Here is a 19,907-nt window from a genome sequence, read left to right as displayed (position 1 = left end):
GTGATTATGTTGAAAACCTGCTAATAACTTTTGTGAAAAACTTTCAAATTATATATGGGTCGCATGAACTTGTATATAATGTACATTCAATTATTCATGTAGTAAATGACTGTAGGAATTATGGCAGTTTGGATAATGTGGCAGCATTTCCTTTTGAAAATTATTTAGGGCAATTGAAAAAACTGGTTAGACGCCCACAAAATCCTATTAGCCAAATACTTCGTCGATGTGCTGAAAAAGAAAGATGTTGTAAAATTGAAGAAAATAAGGAAATTTGTAAACATTTTCATCAGCACTACTTAGGTCCATTGCCTGAAAATCTTCCACGAAATACTTACGAACAGTATGGCCAATATAAAGGAGCTAGTTTGTTTATTACGGTTTCACCTGGAAATAATTGTTTTAATATTCATGAAGACATTGTTCTTGTGCGAAATATATTGAAGTCATCAAATTATGATACAGTAATTGTATATGAAAACTTTTTGGAAGCTGTCCCCTTTTTTACATATCCTTTGTCGTCATCAAGTTTAGGAATTTATAAAGTGAGAAGATTATCAAAGAAACTAAGTTATATATCTATAAAGGATTTGAACCAAAAACATATTTTATTGCCATTTGAAGATGGCAATATTGCAGTACCATTGTTGCACAGCAATTAATAGTTTTTAATATTAAGACAATTTTTATTAATTAATAAACTTTGCAACAACATAATTGGTACAGCTGTGTGAATTGAACTAAACTTTTTTAGTAGGAAATGTTTGCAGTTGTTGAATTCATAACTTACGGAACAGTAGACATCATTCTAGTAGAATGGTTTACTTCTGCAGAAGAAGATTAGTGTTTCTGGCCCGACACTGAGGCAAAACATAAGGTTTTGAAGTTAGTGCAGACCAGTGCTATTCCCAATAAGAATTGGAATAAGTACAAAATTAGAACACTTGGAAAAGCAGGTTTACATAACTGAATGTAGTAATATTGTATATATAGTTTATTAATGAAATGTGTAATACAGAATAATTTTTCGAAGTGATACAAATTTTTTGTACATATTTATAAATTGCAGTTAAATTAATTATATAGTAATATAAATATAAAATTTTATAGAAATGAAACGCATGCATGGTATACTGTACAATAATTTTAGTTACGTATCAAAGAGCGGTGGAAAAATACAAAGTAGCTGAATATTCGTCTGATTTGCAGACAGATCGAGAAGATGATGGTAATAGACGTAAAAGGTACATTTCTGCATTCATATTATATAAAAGAAATCTTGTGATGTATTTCACATAAAATTTGCAATTTAACTAATTGAAGTAATATATTACAGAGCAAACAATGATAAATTCAGAGTCTAAACTAAATTGATTAACTTTTTTAAAGTTTATTTCTTATGTGCTGTATAGTATAATACCTACAAACGTGTTACTACCATAGGCCAGTGGTAAAGGTTAATGTAATTATATATTGCAATTCGCATGGTACCGAGACAGTCGGCATATTTCAAGTGTCGTATAAATTATATATTAGAGCTACTATAAAATAACTGACAAGGCAAAAGGTTTGTTAACCGAATTAGTAAAACTATAGCAGAACTGATTTGATCACTAAACTAGCTTTGTATCAAGTTTCTGTACCGTCTCATTTTTTCACAAATACTTTGTACTTTTTAGAAAAATTATTGCACCGGCAGATGATACTAACAGTGATAGTGATACAAGTTCAAAAATGACATCAAAAAAACAGAAGAAATGTCATAAATTATCTGACTGGCAAACTGAATTTTTACCTCCAGCACCCCCCACTGAATTTAGTAAGACAATATCTGCTGCTGAATTATCCGTGCAGCCACACCAAACCTCACAAGGTCAGTTTTGTTAATTAAATTTCTCATAACAAAAGTGTACATAAATTCTGCATTGTTGAAGTTACGGAATATTAATTAATATATTGATGTAACATTTTACCTTGGCATAATTTGTAATTTTGAATGGCTAATCCAGACATTTATAATTTAATTATACTATATATATGTATATATATGTATATATATATATATATATATATATATATATATATATATATATATATATATATATATATATATATATATATATATATATATATATATATGTATATATATATATATATTAAATTTCTCTTATTTATATATATATATATATATATATATATATATATATATATATGTATATATATATATATATATTAAATTTCTCTTATTTATATATATATATATATATATATATTATATATATATATATATATATATATATATATATATATATGTTAATTATTTAATTAACATATATATATATATATATATATATATGTTAATTACCTTGGCATAATTTGTAATTTTGAATGGCTAATCCAGACATTTATAATTTAATTATACTATATATATGTATATGTATATGTATATATATATATATATATATATATATATATATATATATATATATATATATATATATATATATATATATATATATATATATATATATATATATATATGTACACACATATTATTGAATATGCAAAAAAGATGTAATATGCTAACGAAAACAAGATAATGGCTTTTTTAACGACTACTTTTTAATTCAAGGTCATCCAAAAGGTAATATTTATAACCAAACTTTGAAATGATTATTATCGATCTGGTCTGGTGATGACACTAAAAGAAATAATTATTTCTGTGTTAAATTACATTACATTAATCTAACACTTAAATAGTTTTACTTCACTGAAATTTAAAATTTTCTAGACTAACTCTTTAAGCGTGTTACCATTTATGAAATTATTGTTTACAATTTGATAACAGCCGTTATATACATTAGTTACTTAGTTATATTGTTAGTGAAAATTAGTATATTCTTTAGGATGCATTGCAATGGACACACGTTCAGAGAATGCAAATGAACAAACTGAAGTAGGAGACACAGTTTCAGAAAATGCAAATACACAAACTGAATCAGAGGAATCAGTTTTTATTTTTACTAATGCCTAAAAAAGTAATTGTTATGGCATACAACTTTAATGTTGAGATGCATAGTTTTGATTATATAATATTATAGTTTATGAACAGCTTCTGGTGATGTATTGCGAAGAATAGTTCATGCAGACCAAACATCACCACTACTATCAAACCAAACTACACCGGCGGGGCACCAAAAGAATATACTGACCCAGAAGCGTCAGAACATTGTTCAATGTTAGCATTTAAATTTTTGTTTTGTTTTTCCATTTAGCAGTGTATCTATATGTAAGATAAAATTTACGAATTCATTACTATTATGCTTTTTTTTCAAATATAGCAGCAAAATTGGCAACTACTGACTCCTTAATATTACGAATTTTAACGTCAATGGAGAAGATGAAGCAAACTCAAAAGGAAATTCAGGAGACTCAACGCATTCAGACCAACATGCTGCAAATATTGCTGCAACATTATAACAAGAGTGCAGATAAGACAGAGCTTCCCGATGATGTAGTCTTTCCAATGCAATCAATGGATAACTTTCAAGAAATAGAAGAACGGCTGAAAAATAATGATTTTGCCAATGCATTAGTAAGTTAAGAAATTTTTTTTAAATATTATAGAAAAAATGCTTGAAATTTTTTGCATTAAATCGATTCTGAATATAGTTAATATTAAAATTTGTTCATCCAATGTATTGAAAGGATGTTTTACAGTTATTGCTAGTTATGTAGATTTTGTTTATAATTAAAAATTTGTTTGTTTTTTTTACATAAAAAATATTGCCCAATATATTTCATATTGTGCATAGATTGGCTATTTGAGTGATTTGGGTGGGCGTGATATTTGGGAAACAACAAAAAGGATTATGAAATTCCTCATGGTAAAAAACTTGGCTATCTTGTTTAACATGCAGGGAACTAAAGGCAAAAGATTGTTCAGCACATCAAAAATTTTCACCGTCATTTACAGTGAGTTGGGGTTTTGATACATCAATGTAGTTATACTTGCTTCTAACTGATGTTACATTCTTTAGCTTTGTTATTGAATTAGAATATCAGTTAAATGTCAGAATTTGAATACTTATTTTACACTTTAAATAAATAATAATTGCCAAAGTTAATATTCATATAATAAAATGAAAAAATTACATTCATGTTCAACAACCAAATAATAAAAATAATAATTTATTTTTATTATTTGGTTGTTGAACATGAATGTAATATTTTCATTTTATTACTAATTTTTGCTGTTTACATTTTAATTATTTGTTTCATTATTAATGTTAGAAACCATCAAGAAAAGTGCTTGCAAAAGGGACTGTAACCGAAAAGATGTTGAACAACAAGTGGGAAAATGGTTGGGAGGTACCAGAGACCGGGACGGTGGTCGCACAGAAAGAGATAAGAGAGAAAAACAAAAGAAAACAAATAGTGTTGATGCAGATTAGCACTTGATCTTATTACGTGCACATGCAGATATATACTATTATTTCGTTTTATTGTTCAATGTTCATTATGAACAATTATTATGCTTTCTTTACGAGTAATAGATACAAATTGTATTGAGCATTAAAGTGACAGTCCAGCCAATTTTAAGTTGAGTGTCATTTTATTAGAATTGTGTCTATAAAATTATTTTGATTATCTGTTATTTGTTTTTTCTAAAGTTATATTTTTAAGGAACTACTTTGTTGAAAATTGCAAATTATAAATAAATCTGTAGCCTACGAGTGCACAACAATAGCTAGTATTCTAAGCCGTGATGTCAATAACACGTGCAAAGACGAAAACGGACCAATGCATGTTGCATAGCAAAGCATTTACGCTGTCCTATACTTGATATTCTGGTTTAGCGACGTCACTAAACCAGAATATTAATTAGATTTTACGTTAGAAAAATACATTTTTTCACTTACGAGCAGTTAATAAACATAAAATGAGTTTCCAATAATGCTTATTAAAACGAACACTATAAAATAACATTAACTTGAAATTGACTGGACTGTTACTTTAAATATACAGTCTTATTTCATTATTTTTGGTGCTTCAATGTATTTGCTGCATTGTACATAATTATAGTTTTATCATGTTTTCAATAACTTTATAAAGTCATCGAAAAGTATCCACGATACCATTATTGAGCTGTAAAATATTATATATAAGGGTATGTGTTTCATTCTGTAAATTCATAAACAAAGTCAATAGTACAACATTTTTTATGTACTCGTGTAATTAACAACTTTTGTTTTTAGAGTACTTGTTAGTTGTAATATTTCTGGATTTTATGCATAATCTAGCTGTAATATATTGTTATATATGATGCAAACTTGATTTAGAATATTGTGGTGCTAAATGGATTCGAGTTTTTTGAGTTTACTATTTGGTGAACAAATATTATGCTTTCTATTAAACTTGCAGTCTTATTTCATTATTTATGGTGCTTCGATGTATTTGCTGCATTGTACATAATTACAGTTTTATCTTGCTTTCAGTAACTTTGTAATGTCATTGAGAAGTATCCACGATGCCATTATTGAGTAATAAAAAACTTTAAAACATGTGTTTATTTAAAAGGGTCAAAAAATTTTTATGTACTCGTGTGATTAACCAGTTTTATTTTTAGGATACATGTCATATTTCTGAATCTTCTGTATAATCTAGCCTAATATAATGTTTATATGAAGCAAACTTGGTTGAGTAAATGCATAAAAAAACTATTTAGTCAAATTATTTACTGTTTTCCCACTATAAATGTTTTATTTCAAAATGTAACAGTACAACACAAGTTTTGTTTCTGCATTTGTATTACCTGCATATATATTGTTATAACATGCAGCTAACTTTAATGACTTGTTCTGCCTGTAAGCATTATGTATCACCTGGTATTACTAATATGATGCTTATTTTCCTATGGTGGCTATAGCTGTATACATACCTATATGCAATGTGATCTTGTTAAATAAACTTGTAACTTAATGACTATCACAATCTAATGTAATAATTATAAAATTTTGATATTTAATATGCTATATATGCTATCCTAAATTCGTACAAAGTTTTCAAAAAACTATATAGGCCCCACTAAGGTTGCCCATCTGGGACCGTTGGGTTGTACATATGGGCCCTACATGGGCTGCCCACTGGGGCAGCCCATATCGGGCCTATCTGCGCCCCGCGGACACTTTTGCATAGGCCCCAGATGGGCACCCCATGTGGGGCCCATGTACAAGCCCATAAAGGACCCATATAGGTCCCATATAGAATGCTGGCAGGGTTGATTTCAATAAATATAATAATAATGATAAAATTTTTCGTTTATAAAAAAAAAAATATATACAATATTTATGCAAAAAATTGAACAACAATATAATAAGTAAGAAATAAAAAGTAAAAAGATTTATCAATAATTTCATTTTATTGATCATTATGTAGGGTTAGAGTTTGGATTACCCTAACCCTGCAAAGATCAATACTAGGTCCGCTTTTATTTCTTATTTATATAAATGACTTGAGTAACTTTTCCAATATCTTAAATTCAATTTTAATTGCCTACGATACTAACGTATTTTATTCTAATAAAGATATTAAAATTTTATTTGCAACAGTGAACAAAGAGGTTGCAAAACTAAGCGAATAATTTATATCAAATAAATATTAAAAAAACAAAATATACTTTCTGCCATTGTCTTCATTATAAAGACAACATTTCCTTAAAACTTCCCAAGCCTTTTAAAAATAATTCTTTTGTCAAATGAGATGAAAAATGTTTTAGACAAAAATGTAACGTGGAAGGCGCACATATGTAAATCCAAAATAAAATCTCAAAAAATAAATGCCTTTTATATAATGCAAACAGTTATTAAACTAATCTTTTTTGAAATTTATTTCACTTTTCGTTTATTCATTGCTATCTAAATTTCGCCAATGTTGCTTGGTGCAGTAGGGTGTGTTGATTTTCACTTTTTTTTGAAATTTGATAATGGCTAGTGTTTTTTTTTTTTTTTGTAAATCAGTATGCAAAACATGAAGATATATTTTTTTGAAAAAAAAATGTTTTAAGCTACTTTTTTTCACCCTATTAAACTTAAACTATTATTTATTTGGACTCTTTATTCTTGAAACTAAAGTTTGCCGTAATATCCGAAGAAGATCGCATTTATTTATCAAACCATGTAGTAAACTAAAATTTAAATTTGTGCACAAAATTCGGCATTTCAAAATTTAGTTTATTAAACAACGTGTGAATAACAAATATATTTTAAGTATACACTCTCCTTTTCGCATTGTTTATATTTTTTGGATTATATAGGAATGATGATTTAAAGTTGTTTATTTTAACTGTGCATTTTACAAGTTGAAAAAACTATAATTTATAATGCTTTGCGATTAACTTTTAGTACTTTGTAATATATATATATATATTTAGTAGTAATATATATATATATTTAGTACTTTGTAATATATATATATATTTATATATATATATATATAGATATATATATATATATATATATATATATATATATATATATATATATATATATATATATATATATATATATGTTAAGTATATATATATATACATATATATATATAGATATATATAGATATATATATATATATATATATATATATATATATATATATATATATATTAGGAATATATATATTATATATATATATATATTAAGTATATATATATATATTAAGTATATATATATATATATATATATATATATATATATATTAAGTATATATATATATATTAAGTATATATATATATATATATATATATATATATTAAGTATATATATATATTAGGTATATATATATATATATATATATATATATATATATATATATATATATATATATATATATATATATATATATATATATATATATATATATATATATATATATATATATACATTTGTAATAACAAAAACTAAATGTATATCAGCTAATTAATTTAATTAGAAAGAGTTTGGATTTTAAAGTAAAAAGTAGAACATCAAGCTTTTTATACATTTTTATACACTCATATGTTTATATTTACTTTTTATACACTCATATGTAAATATTCACCTCATAAAAAAACAAGTCCAAGAAATAGTTATCTACCTAAAGATGATTAAATAATAGTTTGCAACTCATATTTTTTATTGAGGTTTACCATGTCTTTCTTACTAGTATTATTAGACATTAAATCTCTGCTAGCAATTTGACCTTGAATGTAAGTATTTCTTCTGGTCTGGCCAAAGACATGGCATGCACTTTCAGATGTCATTTTTACACATCTTTCAACAATTTGTGTATGGAAAGGCTACTTTGTCACTTTCATTGGAGTGTTAACAAATTCCTTAACTGCTTCGTTGTTAAATGACATGTTAGAAGTGGTTTAGTAATATCAATCCAGTCTATAAGTTCAGACAAACAGGTTGCTTCCATAATGATGGCAGGAGTCTTTCGAATCCTAAAAGATCAATCTTTAAATTAAAGTGCCTCATTCATTGTTCCTCTTATTTCAACTATTTTATCAATTGCTATTTTTTGCTCATCTTCAATTTGACTACAGAGCATACTTTGCAAAACTGATTTAGGGTGAGCGTACCAAGCTGATTGTTTGAAAGTGTCAATTACATCCTGATTTTGAATTTTTAGTAATTGCATATGTTTAAGTAAGCTTATTGGTTCTTCAACCCAGCACAATTTATTTTAATGTTAAACCAGTTGGGAATATAGACACCTACTATGTACTCCACAATCATTTTCAACCCATGTTTAGATACCCAGATTCTGCAAAACCTTAAAGCAGTAGTTAGCCATCTACTATGTCAAACAGGACCGATTTCTAATAATGCAAGTTTCTTAGGCAGAACTCCAGTTTTAATAGATGTCACAATTTGGTACGCATGGCTCTGATCAGTGCTTAGATCTTTGATAATGTCAGGACTAAGGTAGAGAAGTAGAGAGTTTTCACACACTTTTAAAAATTCTGGGTTAATTTTAAGGTTGGTTGTATCATTCAAGTGGTCCTGATCAATGATTGCTGGCTTTAGTAGGACCATCAAGAAACTTAATAAGACTTCTTAACCCTAGTTCCTCAGTGTGCAGATCACATACAATCCATACAAGTTTTTTATTAAGTTTTTTTTCAACCCATTGTATTACTCCACCTGCTCATCCAGTATTTAAATTAGTACTATCACAACCTATAGCTTCCAATGTCAAATGTAAACATCTTCTTTTAAGCCATTCAATTAAATGATCAGCAATTATCTCTGCAGGTTTTTTTAAATCTGACTCTTCAGGAACAAAATGGAATAGATAATTTCCACCAGGTTCACTGCACACAGTAAAATGTTCTTCTTTTATTAAACCTGGGAATTTTCTGCCATCAACATCAAAGAAAATTTTAGTGTCATTTTTTTAACCATCAAAAAAATACAACTCAAACCACTATTGTTAAGTTCATTTTGGAGTTTTAAGGTCAACTCTTTTCCAATTTTTTGTTGAGCTCACTTAACTTTGTTGTAATCAATAATTAAGCAAGTGTTTCCTTTAGTGATAATATTAGCATCAATTAGGGCAGAAGTTGCTATTTCTGCAGTTTCTCCTAAATCTGTATGATGTCATAAGCTTTCTAATGCTATATTTTTTATATTTATAGTGTTATATAATACACTTTTTTGTTTTACTTATTTTATTTTTGAAATAATAATTTTTATTTCATCATTTGTATCTTCACAGACTTCGTCTAGAAGAAAAAATTATTTTCTTGATTAAGAATCCTGGACTGTTTTTTATTTTTTTATTTGTAAAACCAGGTTTTTTATTAAAAGTCGTTTAATTTTCTTATTTTGTTTTCGAGTTTCAATATGATCAATGCCAGCTATTTGAAGGATAGCTTTGGTTCTAACTTTTTCTCTTTGATATCTAACAAAGTTAAGTCTAAGCAAAAAAGTTCAACTCAAGAAGAGGAATTTTTTTTTTACAAGTACATACAATGTGAGCTTTTCTGTCACAGTTTTCTTAACAATTATTCTCTAAGCAAAAAAGTATTTTACAATTGCATGTAAACAAATCAAAAAGTTCATCAAGTTTTTCCATAAATTTATTTCTAATTGGTGAGGCTTAATTGCCATTATTAACTTTAACAGCCAAAAACTTTTACTTTACATTTGATTCTTCTTTCAGAAATAATAACTGGATTTACAAATTGAAAATTAGCTTTTTACCACTGTAACAAAATTCCTGGATAAATATCCTTTACAAGCTAATCTACAGTATAGTTTCTGTAATCTTTTCCACTAATCTCCCTTTAATATAGGCCATACTTGAGAATATCTCTGGAAGTTGGGAGTTCTGATTGAAGAAACTCTGAACTCATTCCAATCAAGTTACTAAGTCGAAAAGCTGGTTTACTTCTGGTTTTTGTGGTATATGACATTTGTGTATAAATTTTCTTTTTTTAAAGATTCAAAAAATTGTTTATGCTCTAAAAATACTTCACTTTATCTTCAAATAAAAAAATAAGACGGAGGCGTTTTACTAATACAGAATACTTTTTAGAAACATTGAGCCATCTTTCTACAAAATAAGTTAATTTTATTTATATAAACTTTTATTATATAAATAAATATATACATAAACAATTTTTGAACAAATTGAAATTTTTTTTTACTACATGGTTTGGTAACTAAATGCGATCTTCTTCGAAGATAACGACAAACTTCAGTTTCAAGAACAAAAAGTCCAAATAAATAATAGTTTAAGGGGGAAAAAATGTAACTTAAAATATATTTTTTTAAATTATCTTCATGTTTTGCATACTGATTTACAAAAAAAAAATACTAGCCATCATCAAATTTCAAAAAAAGTGAACATCGACACATCCTATTGGTGCAGCACTAATGAATCAAAAAAAGTGAAAATCGACGCATCCTGTTGGTGCAGCACTAATGAATCAAAAAAAGTGAACATCGACACATCCTATTGGTGCAGCACTAATGAATCAAAAAAAGTGAACATCGACACATCCTATTGGTGCAGCACTAATGAATCAAAAAAAGTGAACATCGACACATCCTATTGGTGCAGCACTAATGAATCAAAAAAATTGAACATCGACACATCCTATTGGTGCAGCACTAATGAATCAAAAAAAGTGAACATCGACACATCCTATTGGTGCAGCACTAATGAATCAAAAAAATTGAACATCGACACATCCTATTGGTGCAGCACTAATGAATCAAAAAAAGTGAACATCGACACATCCTATTGGTGTAGCACTAATGAATCAAAAAAAGTGAACATCGACACATCCTATTGGTGCAGCACTAATGAATCAAAAAAAGTGAAAATCGACGCATCCTGTTGGTGCAGCACTAATGAATCAAAAAAAGTGAACATCGACGCATCCTATTGGTGCAGCACTAATGAATCAAAAAAAGTGAACAACGATACATCCTATTGGTGCAGCACTAATGAATCAAAAAAAGTGAACATCGACACATCCTGTTGGTGCAGCACTAATGAATCAAAAAAAGTGAACATCGACGCATCCTATTGGTGCAGCACTAATGAATCAAAAAAAGTGAACATCGACGCATCCTATTGGTGCAGCACTAATGAATCAAAAAAAGTGAACATCGACGCATCCTATTGGTGCAGCACTAATGAATCAAAAAAAGTGAACATCGACACATCCTATTGGTGCAGCACTAATGAATCAAAAAAAGTGAAAATCGACGCATCCTATTGATGCAGCACTAATGAATCAAAAAAAGTGAACATCGACACATCCTATTGGTGCAGCACTAATGAATCAAAAAAAGTGAACATCGACACATCCTATTGGTGCAGCACTAATGAATCAAAAAAAGTGAACATCGACGCATCCTATTGGTGCAGCACTAATGAATCAAAAAAAGTGAACATCGACGCATCCTATTGGTGCAAAAACACGATTGGATCAATAAAAATGTGGATCGATACTCGCGCACTAATTATCTTTTTAATAAATTCAAAATACTCAAGATAATTCAAATTAATCTATACCATATTCTTTTATTTATGTTCAAAGTAGATAATAAAATGGCATTGATTTTATTTAACTCATTCTTTGAAAAAATAAATCATTTTTAACCTTCAAGATTTTCGAAGCAATTATATTCAACCAAAAACATATTCTGCGACTAAGTTCTCGATTGCAATTAGAGAACCTAAATTATAGAACACGCTATTGGATAATGAGTTTAAAAAAATTTCTTCCCCTGATCAAAAAATCAACTTTTGATTATTGACAATTAGGGACTTTCAGAAGGGGTGGTTTCGGCGTATAAGATTTCGGTGAAATCCTCATAGGGGATAAACGAATCCGTAATTATAATATTTAACATCTGATTTTTGAAAACAAAATACAATGGATGATACTTTACTTAAGAAAAAAGATTGTATAAAATGGCTAACAGACCATGGCTTATCAACAAGTGGAACTTTAGATGAGTTACATCAGAATCAATAAATTTAAACTGTATCCATCCCTAACTGAAAAACTAAAAAGAAAGGCAGAAAGAATTTTTGTATTTAAAACTTTCTTGGATCCTACAAGTATCCCGCCTTTCACTGCTCCTTGAAGATTCAATGTATCCTTAAATAACATCATCTATGTTTAAAAAGTATGCTTCAAATAAAATAGAAGGCAGTTTGGGACAGCAACAAAAAGGATATATTATTTTAACAAGCAGAAAAATTGTGACTGTTAAAGCTTTAACAGATTTTAGTTTAACTGATACGTTGTTTGTTAGAGGACTTATAAAAAAATCTTATGGAGAACAAATTCGTCCTGCTGTAATTTTATTTAAAAACAACTTTCCACAAAATGCTTATTGTGAATGTCCTGTTGGTGTCAGTGGGCTATGTTGCCATGTTCTTGCATTGTTATTATTTTTAAAGGACTTTTATGAAACAAAGGAAAAAATATTATCCCTTACTTGTACTGAACAACTTCAAAAATGGCATTGTCTGAGTAAAAAAGATTCAATACCTATGGTTCCACTTCGTCAAATTAAACTTACTTCAGCACATTTTGGCTCAGAAAAAATAAAAATGTATATGAGGAAAAAATTATTGTTGCAGACCCAGAAAATTCAAAATTCAAAAGGAATATTCTTAAAATGAAACTTAATATAAAGTCTAAAATAAAAGATACACAAATTCCTTTTGAATTGTATTGTTACAAAGTTTTATCTAAATAAAGTGTAAAGTCTTCATCACTTTTTGACCACCTTAGTTATCGCTTCACAAAAATGGCTGTATGTTGCTTGATGAATCATGATTATGTTGAAGAAAATCAAACCTATAATGCTAACCTTAATTTTCCAGATACTAAAAAGTTAACTACAATAAAATATAATATTAATCGTGTAATGGAAAAAACAATTTATACTATTCCTAAAAATAATATAGTATGTACTTATGGAAGTTCTCCTAATACAAAATCTACTAATGAAAATGAAATTCTTAAGATTGCTATAAATAATAAAAATATTTTAACAAGCACAGAAAACAATTTTCTATCTTCGCAACATATTTGCAATTGTATTCAGCAACACATACAAGATAATGCAACAGAAATAAATGTTAACATTTAGAACATATACCCTAATGATCCTAGTGAATATGCAAATTATAAAAATGTTGAGCAAAACTCAGACGCATGGCTAAACATAAGAAAATACAAAATAACTGGAAGTCAACTTCCTGCATTGTTAGGTGTATATGGTAAAAAAAAGTTTAAATCCTATTGGAAAATTGTAAAAGAAGGACTTAATGAAAGTGATTTATTTAATAACTGCTTTAGAAATTTCCGTCGTGGTCACCAGTTTGAAAAAGAAGCATTGTTATTTTTTCGAAACCTGTCTTTATGTAATGCTACACCATGTTGTTTCTTTATTTAACAGAAGATGAAACATACGGTTCAAGTCCAGATGCTTTGGTAGCTCCAAACTTATTACTTGAAATAAAAATCAGAGCAGAAAATTGAAAAGAACCATTGTCAAACTTATTTAAATCACCTGCCTATTTTATTCTAACACAACTTTAAATGGTATGTACACAATCAAACTACTGCTTTCTTATGTCCTATCATCCTGAATCAAAAACTGCTAAGTACTTTCTTATCCAGAAAAACAACATTTTGTGGGATGTAGTGAAATGTTTATTAGACAGTATCTTTTCAAACACACCAATATCAGATTGGCCACATAAAAAATACAAGTTATTTGCAACTCTAGAAAAGGAAAATCTTAGTCAAATTCCAAGCTTCGAAAGTATCAAACCATTACGTACCCATATTAATAAATTAATACGTAAACTATGGTAAATTTTAGTACCTTGCAATAAATAAGAATAATAAAAAACTACCAAACTACTTTCAAAGGAACATTTTTAAATTTATACGTTTAAATTTTTCAGGATTTGGTCTAATAGGATCCATTGTTAAATTAACAATATCACACAAAGTCTTCCATGTTGATGAAAGTAAGTCTAGTTTTTGCATAGACCAAACTATATTAAGAATCGACCAATCTCTAACACGCCCTATAAATTGTTCAACATGAATTCTGGTTGAAGCAATATTAAAATTTGTTGAAACATCCCCATGTGAAAATTTATCCAAATTTTTTTGTACTTGTTGGTTTAAATAAACACCTTTCATCGAACAATAATCTTGGACCGCGAAACCTCGATCAGCCATTAATTCATGTTCAGGGGTAAGCCAACTTAACACACCAGTTTTTTCTGTTATTGCATTATCTGATATTAAACCTGGATAAATATCACTGAACAAAAGACCACTTTCATGAGGTGAAATACCAATCAATGCTTTTCCTGTTTGTGTGTTTTTGTAATGGGAAAACATAAGAGCGTTTAAATCAAAATTAGTTGCTTGTTAAAATTCGGTGCAGTCTATAATCATATCAGTTAGACCATGTCCAGTCTTGAAAAATATTTCTGGCATTCTTTATAATAAATATCCTTTATCAGGGTGAAGATCAACTTCATCAAAAAGTGCTTCTAAAAATACTATCCATGCAACAAAAATTCTATTAACTGTGCTTTCGGAAACTGATAACATATGTGCCATAACTCCCAAGTGTAATGCATGACGACAAATAGTTAAAATGAAAATAATTCAGTTCTTTTATTTAAAGCTCGATTACCAGTGTCTTTACAATCTTGATATTCAATAGCATGTAAATATGGCCTAGTAACATCAAATAAAACATTAAACTTTACAATGGATAAACCACAAAGGTATTTAAATGATGAAGGTTTATTATCTGTTATAATATTATGCTATGATAATTTTGTTGATAATGAAAATATTTTTTGTTACTTTCGACTTCTTTTAGTAATTTATTTTTAGATTTTTGGAGAAATTTTACCTTTATTTGTAAGGTTTTATTTTCATTTTTTAGTTTCTTGATTTTTACATTAGCTTCTTCAAGTTGTTCTTGAAGAAGCTAATGTAAAATGATTTATTGTTTTTTTATGAACTAGATAACATAGAATTTAGCTGCAATTTTGAAGGACGACGCTTAAGTTTAGGAACATATTTTGAAATTATTCTTTTAATAGGAGATTTCCGACATGAATGCGCAATAATAGTAGGAGTATCTTGATGAATTAGGTTGTTAACAATATCTAATTTTTTTTTATACCAACTCAATTTTTGTTTATCAAAAGGCGTTGGTTCTTTAAGTCGTTTAAATCGAATAAAACATTTATTATATTTATTTTTATAAATAATATACTGAGATGGTGGGACAACAACATGGGTAATGAGTTTAAGTGTTCCCTGTTTCCTAAACTCCAGTGTTCACAACAGATGTGTCCATTCTTCCAATTCATGCCTTTAGCTTTTAGAATCTTTTGATATTGTATTTGAAGATTTTTATTTTTTGCTAGCGAATAATACTTTATTTTAGTTCCATCTTCTTTTTTTGTATTAACGTTATTGTAGCATAAAGATAAAGAACAAAACCACTTCATTGTGTTAATTCTTTTTTAGTACTATTTATTTTAATAAGAATTATCTAATATTAGACTAGCAAAGTCATTTGCAAAAATCAAAACAACAAAAAACACTTTAAAAACAACCTAAACAAAGTCTCCATTTTGTTCATTTATCTTCCAAGGAAAAGTCATACACTGAAACCGCGCTCTGTGAAAGTCCGTAATGAACTGGACTTCAAAATCATTTTAATAAAATTTTTTACTTGTTATTTACTTTATTTTTGATCATATTTATTTTTAATTTTAATCTTTGATGTTTATATTTTATTGCATTTTTATTTATTTCTAAATTTAAAATCCTAATAAATAAAAATTTGAAAAAAAAATAAAATTATATTGTTATTTATATATTTATGTTATTTTGAATGGGCTCGGCGATAAAACTGAATTTGTCTTCTTCTTTTTGGCGAAATACTTAATAATAATAACAACAACAATAATAATAATAATAATCAATCATCAAATCATTATTCCCTCGAAAAATCGTAAAAAATATATATATTTTTAACGAAAAGAAATTAGTCCAAAAAAAAAAGTTTTTTTAAAAAAATATTTATACTAATAATAATAATAAAATAATATTTAAAAAAAAGATAAGAAAAATATATTTTTAAAATCAGCTAAAAAATGACAAATCATAAAATATTAAAAGAAAAATTAGCTGTTAATTTGGATAAATTATTTATTAAAATTATTAGTATAAAGTATATTTTTAGAAAACTTGAATCTTTTCATATCAAAGAATTGTTCTTGAATTATTTCTTAAACTAATTGGTATTTATTTTTACATTTATAATTTTCAATAAATAATTTGTAAAGTATAAATATATTATACGGCTATTGTAAATACATACGATTGGGCCTCGATGATAAGACAAAATAATGTCTTGTACCTACCCCACCAGTGTTTTTATTTATAAACTCTCAAATTTTAAAAGTTATTAAACGGAAAAATAAACAAACAACCAAAAAAAAATGTATATTCTAATTATTAAAATTAAAAGTTCTGATAAAAAAGCAAATTATGACATTTCCTGATCATTTATTATCATCATTTTGATCACTAAAGCTACATGACCTAGACAAAGCCACACAAAGTTAACAATTATTTATCAGTAAAAATTTATTAGTATCATCAAGGTAAGCTCAGAAAAATTCAAGGAGTTTATCTCTCATCTGCAGCATCTGCTTTAATTTTGTTTTAAACTCGTTAAGAGATTCAAGGTTTTAAAGTTAATTCCAAACACTTGGTCCTTTAATTGAGATTGAAAACTAAGTTGCCACAAAAAATACTTTTGGGCTGAATATATGTTTTGCTTGATTATCTGATTAAGAATCTATGCTAATTTATATTGACAATAAGTTAGAAATGTTAGGCGTTATATTTTTATAAATTTGAACATAATTAAAAGATGAAAATGTACTTTGAAGACGTTTTAGAAATTTAACTTTTTAAATAATTCTTGGGAACGAGACTGGAAAGCGGGATTTTACTTTCAAGATGAATATATGATTTCTCCAACTTGAAAAAACTCTTAACTCTCAAAAATTAGTAAAGGCAATATATGGCCCTTTTAACTCATATCTAATTTTTTTGATTTGTCTTTTGAAGAGTTTGAAAGTGCTTTTAACATAAACTATGCAACCATTGCTTGGGGTAGTACAAAGAAAAATAAGCTTAAACCTCTTTAATGTTAGCAGAAGCATGTAGCACGTCTCATATATTTTAAAGATAATTTTATTAAGCAGCCCATTTTTCAAACCAATCATTTTAAATTTTGTATTAATTATCGCGGACCATTCTTATGGAATAAAATAGTTTTAAATAATTTTACTGAGGATTTTATTCATCAAAGTAACAACTTCTCTTTGCAGTCGAAGATGTAAAAATATACTTTTGATATATTTTTTTAGTGATCTTCCTTTTTACCTTCTATTTTACTATTAACTTATAAATATTATAAATGTATCATTCACAACTGTAATATGTAATAATGTATCTTGTATTTGTAACGGAATATTTTAAGTTTCTTACTTCGTTAAGTTATTTTTATCTTGTAAATATCTTAAAAAAATACTTTTGGGCTGAATATATGTTTTGCTTGATTATCTGATTAAGAATCTATGCTAATTTATATTGACAATAAGTTAGAAATGTTAGGCGTTATATTTTTATAAATTTGAACATAATTAAAAGATGAAAATGTACTTTGAAGACGTTTTAGAAATTTAACTTTTTAAATAATTCTTGGGAACGAGACTGGAAAGCGGGATTTTACTTTCAAGATGAATATATGATTTCTCCAAGTTGAAAAAACTCTTAACACTCAAAAATTAGTAAAGGCAATATATGGCCCTTTTAACTCATATCTAATTTTTTTGATTTGTCTTTTGAAGAGTTTGAAAGTGTTTGAAATACCATAATATTATAATTTTTTAGCAATAATTTTATGAGCAATGGTATCAAATGCTTTCTCTAAATCAGTAAATATTCCCAATGTGAATTTAGAACTATTAAATGAGTCTGATATATTTTTTGTAAGCTGAATAATAGCATGCTCTAATGAATTATTATTTTTAAATCCATATTGAATGTTATATCATAATTTATTTGATAAAAGGTGTTTGTATATTCTCTTGAACAAAATTCTTTCTAAATTTTTAGAAAAAACAGAGAGGATAGAAATTGGACGATAGTGTTTTACATTAGTTTTTTCTCCTTCTTTAAATATAGAAATAATTTTTGCTATTTTTTAATCTCCCTGACTAATAGAGCATTCAAAAATTTGAAAAAGTATGTATTTTAGAACATCAAAACAGTTTATAATAACATTTGCATTGACATTATCTGGGCCAACTGCTTTATTTGACTTTAACAATTTAAAAGCACTTTAAAACTCTTCAAAAAACAAATCAAAAAAATTTGGATACGAGTTTATAGGGTCAAATGTTGCCTTTATTAACTTTTTAGGGTTTTGAATTTTTCCGGCTAGATTTGGTCCTACAAATATAAAATATTTATTATTTTCGGAAGCAATTTTTTGATCAAGAAAAAAATTACCATCTACTTTAATTACTGAGGGCAAAGATTACGGTATTTTTATATATTTATATTATCAACAAACATAATGATATCTAATAAAATACAAGATTTGATTATATCGTTAATTAAAAAAAGTGGTCCTAGTATAATTTTTTGAGGCATAATCTACTTCTTGGAAGTAGATTATAAATTTTGAAAAAAAACATTTAGGAATCAGAGGCAGAAGAAAATTTACAAATGCCATAATTGACCACCTAAACAACTACTGTGAAATTGCTGTGAGGCAAAATGCCAATGACTCAGAAGATATGAAAAGGCCATACTTGTAATATTTTTTTAAGTTGCATTATGAGCTCAAAATAATTGATATGCTCATAGGCCTATTATCAATAGTTGCTGTCATTATAAAAAGGACAAACCTAACTTAACCTCGAGTTACAACTCAGATGCCCTTCTTCTTAGTCATTATTTATCTAAAGCATGTAGATTTTATTTTTAAAAGAATTCAAAAAGAACTCTTTGAAGAATGCTATCTTGTTAAGACCCAAAATCAGAATAAACGTTTAAATTGAAAGATATGAAGATATGGCTCATACCTAAAACAAAGTATGTTTTGTTAATGCTGTTGGCTTTAGATGTTTGATTAATTTAAACAATCTTAACAACCTTGCCGTAACTTTAAATACTTTTTGATAGGTATTCCTTATATATGGGTCTCGATATGCAATACTCTAACCCATCTATTCTAAATCACGTTAGGATATATATG

The sequence above is a fragment of the Hydra vulgaris genome, chromosome 09 (genome assembly GCF_038396675.1).
Source record: "Hydra vulgaris chromosome 09, alternate assembly HydraT2T_AEP".
Lineage (NCBI taxonomy): Eukaryota > Metazoa > Cnidaria > Hydrozoa > Anthoathecata > Hydridae > Hydra > Hydra vulgaris.
The sequence above is the reverse complement of the archived record's forward strand: the minus strand, read 5'-3'. Positions refer to the sequence as shown.